A 6,085-nucleotide genomic window follows, 5' to 3' on the forward strand; every position below is an offset into this window, starting at 1 on the left:
TCCCAGTTCATTCAGCCCAGGGGTGTCAGTGCCCACAGTGGATTTACCCTCCCACATCTGTCCTCAGTCCCAGAAAATGCACTCCGGGCTTGCCCGCAGACAGTCTGCTGGAGGCACTTTCTCAGGTGCAGGCTCCCTCTTCCCGAGGCTCTGACTTGAGACAAAAACCAGCCCTACAAGGTTGGAGCACAGCTTTCGGAGTCAGCTCTCTTCCTCCATGTGAGTTCAGGAGAGTGGTAAGCGCCTTTGCGTGCTGCACTATTTAATCCCTGGTTCTCAGGAACCTTCTCTGATTGTTTGTTTGTTAGTTTGAGCCCTGGCTTTCCTGGAACTCACTCTGTAGACCAGGCTGGCCTTAAATTCAGAAATTCACCGGCCTCTTCCTGGTGCGCACTGGGATTAGAGGTGTGGGCCCACTCCCATTGCCAGCCACATGTTCTTTTATTCAGGGCAAGTATGACACAAAACCACAGGAAAAATAACTTGGCCATGAAATCACAGTGTCCTAAACACCTTTAAGAGAGATAAGTGAAAGCAAGAAATAATCTAGATTTTTTTTTTAAAAGAAAAAAAAAGCATTTTTATGGATGGTGTTCGGGAACGAGATTCTCCTTTTGAAGAGGTGTTCTCATGGACCTAGCTGCCCATCTAGTCTGCCTGCTGAGGTCGTTCCTGTAGTCAGAGGCATCATGGAACAAAGAATGTTTTAAGTGAGTTAAGTAGAAAGCTTCCCTTTCTTGGTAAAACAGACACCGTACATCCAACTTGACTCTTTCCCTGTAGGTAGAGCCATTTGGCCTTGTTTCTGTTGCTGTGATGAAATGCCGACCAAAAGCAACCTGGGGAGGAAAGGGTTTAATAGCTTACATATCCTGGGTCACAGTCCATTGAGAAAAGCCAAAGGAGGAAATCAGGGCGGACCCTGGAGGCCCGAGCTGATGCCAGGCATGGAGGAAGATGCTGCTTATTGGCTTGTTCAGCCCATTATCTTAGAGCACCCAGAAAAACCCCAGGGGCAATACCATCCACAGGAGGCTGGGCCCTCCCACATAAATCAATTAAGAGAAGGTCCCACAGGCTGGTCTGTTAGGAGCATTTCCTCAACTGAGGTTCCCTGTTTCCAAATGACTCCAGCTTATGTACACTTGTACAACCAGCCAGCAGAGGCGCTGAGCTACTCATAGGATAGATCTCTCCTTGGAGAACTTGTTTGCTCCCCTGCCTTGCTCCTTGCATCTGAGTAGGAGAACGTGCACTGCATGGACCCTTAACACCCATTCCTCTAAGGTTTTAGGATTTTACAACTGGCATGGTACACAAAAGTAGGTTGGGAACGTGGCCTGTCCGCTGCATCACTTGTCTGCATCAAAGGACCTGCATCCCAGGGCCTATACTTTGCCAAGTTTGTATGTGGACAACGTACATAGTTTTGGTGAGAGGGAGCGATTTAGAAAAATCACTAAGTGTGAGTTACACAGTACTGTGTTCTTAGTCCCTCTACACTTCCTCTCGGTCACTCATTCCATCCAGGGTGGCCATACTTTTCCACAAAGGCTGGCCCCTTGTAGCAAAAGAGAATGGATATCGGCTGGTCAAAATGAGAGCAGTGGCTTTGTTCTCTGCAGAGTTATTGATACAGACGTGGACCCGGGACACACCAACCAGGACAACTGAGGCCGCCTTCTGGGGACAGTCTCTAGACAGATTTACTCTGAGCTTAAAAAGTTCCCTTTCTACCTCTAGACATGTATAAGCAGCTGTGACAGCAATATGGGGAGCAGGAAAGGGAGCCATCCTCATGGACAGTAGTGAGGACCAGAGAGAACAATGGAAAGAGTGAAACCTAAAAACATCAAATCAGGAGATTAACCAACCCTAAAGCTGCCCTAACTCCGGACTTCTTTTCTGGAAGGTTGCATTTTCCTCCAATATCCAATTTTATTTGGGCTTTCTGATACTGGAGAGTCAAACTCTCTAGCTTTGAGGGCTTCTCCTTAGTGCTAAGAGCATGGAACCCTCACAACATTATGTGGAATGTTTACTGCTTGAAAGCCTTAGCACATTAGTTTCCATTCATATCACTCACACACACACACACACACACACACACACACACACACACACACACACACACACACACTTGGCAAATGAAGAAAAGTAAAGACAGTAAACATGGTTGGGCTAGGGACATGGCTCAGTGGGTAAGAGAGCTTGCTTTGAAATCATGAGGATCTGAGTTCAAATCCCAAGCACACATGTAAAAGTCCAGGTCTGGCTCCATGTGCCTGTAACACCCAGCACTGAGGGACAAGAGAGGTGCGTTCCGGATACACGATGGCCAGCATAACCTAATCAAAGAACTTCAGGTTCAATGAGAGACGCTGTCTTAAGGCAATAAGGAGAGAGCAATAGAGGGAATACCCAGTGTTCTCCTCAGGCATTGTTTTGGGATACCTGAATAAGCCAATGGAATCCTTAGTAACCACTAGTGGGATTGTCCCAGGCAGATTAGCAGGAAGCAGCCTCCACCTCCAGTTGAAATTCTAAGGGCAAAAAACCGCAATTGTGACTACCAAAAGGCAACTCGGGAGAGAGAACGGTCAAATGGTCAGGCACTGAACATTTATCTCAGGGTCACATTGTCTAGGAATTTCGGGCTGACCCAGAAACCAGTTTATCTTAGGAATTTATGGCTGGTCCAGAGACCAGTTTTGCCCAAGGTAGTTTTAGCATTTTTAGTATTTTTTAAGAGTACTTTCATGAGGTGACATAATTTATATAGTTCAGTGGCCCGCTACAATGCCAAGCATGCTGCACACAACACAAAGCAGACTTGGGGAAAGCATTGCCCAGGCAAATAGTTTTTTAATCTGCCTCAGACACACCCCCTCTTAATAATGAGTTTATAACAGGCGTGTTGAACCTCCTTTTGTTAAAAATCATGGACTCGTCACTTGGGTCCACAAGGGAACTGGGTGCAGGATCAAAGCATAGAATGGGGGCCTTCCTGTGGAGTCTGCCTCATTTCCTTTGGCACAGACTCCTGTTTGGTAATCATACCAGCATTGTCTGTCTACCTGACGTATCTCACGTTCCTTGAGACCATTGATAGGGACGTAGATAAGTCACTGTCTTCTAACGGTCCCCTTGAGTACTGATTCCAGTGACAACAGAACAAACCACCCTCCCCTCTCTCACCCCCTCAGCCCAAGATAAGAATTATTGTTTATAATGGGGAGGACAGATCATCTTATAGGAACGAGATTGGCCTCTTGGGTGGTGACAGCCAATTTATAGAACTGCCATATAGAACTGTCAGCAATTTATAGAACTGCCTTGCAGTTTATAGAAAAGGAAAGGAAAGGAAAGGAAAGAGGAAAAAGGAAAGGAAAAAGGAAAGGAAAGGGGAAAGGAAAGGAAAGGGAAAAGGAAAGGAAAGGAAAGGGAAAAGGAAATGAAAGGAAAAAGGAAAGGAAAGGAAAAGGAAAGGGCGTGCACCATCTAGGAAACTCCTCAATATAGGACCCGGTCTGTACATTTGAGCATGCTCAGAAGTGCTGACCCTTGCCCACTCTAGGCCATCAGTACACCCAAACCACCCGGATCTGAGATAGTGAGTACACCTTCCACCTCGACAGAGACTGCGTATCTCTTGCCCCCCGCACCCCTCTCTCTCTTGACTTCTGTAACCTTGCATATGTAGATAGCAAAATATTGTTTTGAGTTGCCTTAATAGTTGGCATCCTGTCTAAGCTCCACCCCCACAGTTACCTGGCAACAGCCAGGTATGCTCCACCCCACAGTTGCCTGGCAACAGCCAGCTGTGCCTGACTATAAAGGGGGCTGCTTGCCCCCTCCTCACTCTCTTGCTCTCTCTTTCTCTTCCTCTTCTCGTGCTCTCTTTGTCCCTGTCCCTTCTCTCCCCATACCCCACCCTGACTTTCTCCCCACATGCCCATCTTCTTCTACTCTTCTTCTCTCATTAAACCTCTCCACATGGAACCATATTGGTTTGGTGTTCTCTGTCCGGGAAGTGGGCCGAGATTTAAACCCCAACATTAACCACTCAACTTGGCAGAACAGAAAACTGTTTGCTTTCTTGTGTAGATATTTAATGTCTTTCGGGGAGGATTTCTCCTTTAAAATCCCTTCCCCACACCCCTCCTTCAAGACAAGCCTGAGATTTGACTTGGAGATTCTCATCCTAATAACAGCTAATCAATACATCTTTTGGTTATAATTGGATTGAGTCTGTGGTCTCTGCTCTGATTCATCTTCTAAAACTAAAGGTCATGTTGTGACTGCATCCCAAAGATGAGGTCATTAAGTTTCTTTCTCGGCGTCTAGTCCAAGTGTGTCCATGTATTTCTCATTTCTTTCCTTTGCCTTTGACCGTTACCATCTCTCCCACTCACCTGTTGGTGTTCCCGGAGCTGGGTTCTTGACTTAAAACATGGGTAATGGTTCTAGAGCAATCCACTGGACTCACCCTCAACCTCAACCAAGGCCTGCTAGAGACAAGAATATTTCTCTATTACAAGACAATCCAGAACTTGACCTTAAACACAGCAGGCCCTGAGAACATGAGGTGAATGCCAAAATGTCCATATGAGGTTGAGAGCTGCTGTTTCAAAGTGTGTAAAAAAGCATGTTGGAATATTGATGGAAATTGTATGAATCTGTAGATTGCTTTTGGTAAGACAGCCATTTCCACTATGTTAATCCTGCTGATCCATGAACCCGGATCTTCTGAGATCTTCGATTTCTTTTTCTTCAGGGACTTGAAGTTCTTGTCATACAGGTGTTTCACTTGCTTGGTTAGAGTCACACCAAGATATTTTATATTATGCGTGGCTATTGTGAAGGGAGTTGTCTCCCTAGTTTCTCTCTCAGCCTGTTTATCATTTATAGAAAGGAGGGCTACTGATTTCTTTGAGTTAATTTTGTATCGAGCCACTTTACTGAAGGTGTTTATCAGCTGTAGGATTTTGGGGTCACTTATATACTATCATATCATCTGTGAATAGTGATACTTTCTTTTCCTTTCTAATTTGTATCCCCTTGATCTCCTTTTGTCTGTCTGCTCTGGCTAGAACTTTGAGTACTATATTGAATAGATGGGGGAGAGTCGGCAGCCTTGTCTTGCTCCTGATTTTAGTGAAGTTGCTTTAAGTTTCTTCTCTCCATTTAGTTTCGTGTTGGCTACTGGTTTGCTGTATATTGCTTTTATTATGTTTAGGTATGGGCCTTGTACCCTTGATCTCTCCATGACTTTTAACATGAAGGGGTGTTAGATTTTTATTACCTTCACAGCTAGCGGACATGCAACAGACTAGCCAAAGGAAGCAGTCAGTCAAACCCTGGGGGAGGGACCACTCGTTGGGTAGTTCTCTGATTGGTTTTCCAGATGAGTTCTCTTCCTCTTCCTAGTGTGAGTTCTATCGGTCATGAGGCTAAGGAGCCAAGGCCCCATTTGCTTTTCATTACTCTCTAGTTTTAATGAGAGGCCTTGTACTTGGAGTTAGTCGTGGCCTGGCTTGCTCTGGATGCCTGATATCACAGTGGCTTTGCAGTCGTTGACAAATCTAATTTCTGGGTCTCTGCAGAACTCGTGGGCATCTGTCTCATATCTGTGAAAATGAAAGGAAGACCGCAATAAAGGCAGCTTCAGAGGCTGCAGGTGGGTGGTGGAACAGTTACCTAGCATGCACAAAGCCCTGAGTTCAATCCCTAGCATGGCCAAAACAAAACATGGTTTGAAGACCGTTATGAAGTGGCTTACGCCATTCTAGCTGCCCTGAAATGTGAAGTCCACTTATACCTTGGCCTCAGGCATCTGGAGGGAGATGCCTAGTGCCCAGAGGTATGAGGAGCTGTTCAATTGGGTTTGTTAGGATTTTATGAATTATTTATAATCTCTCAATTTATTTATTTTTAAATTTTTTTTCTTTTTTTCAGAGCTGAGAACCAAACCCAGGGCCTTGCGCTTACTAGGCAAGTGCTCTACCACTGAGCTAAATCCCCAACCCCTTAAAATTTTCTTTTTTTTTTCCTTTTCTTTTTTTTTTTTTTTTTGGAGCTGGGG

The sequence above is a fragment of the Rattus norvegicus genome, chromosome 20, assembly GCF_036323735.1.
Source record: "Rattus norvegicus strain BN/NHsdMcwi chromosome 20, GRCr8, whole genome shotgun sequence".
NCBI classification, from domain to species: domain Eukaryota; kingdom Metazoa; phylum Chordata; class Mammalia; order Rodentia; family Muridae; genus Rattus; species Rattus norvegicus.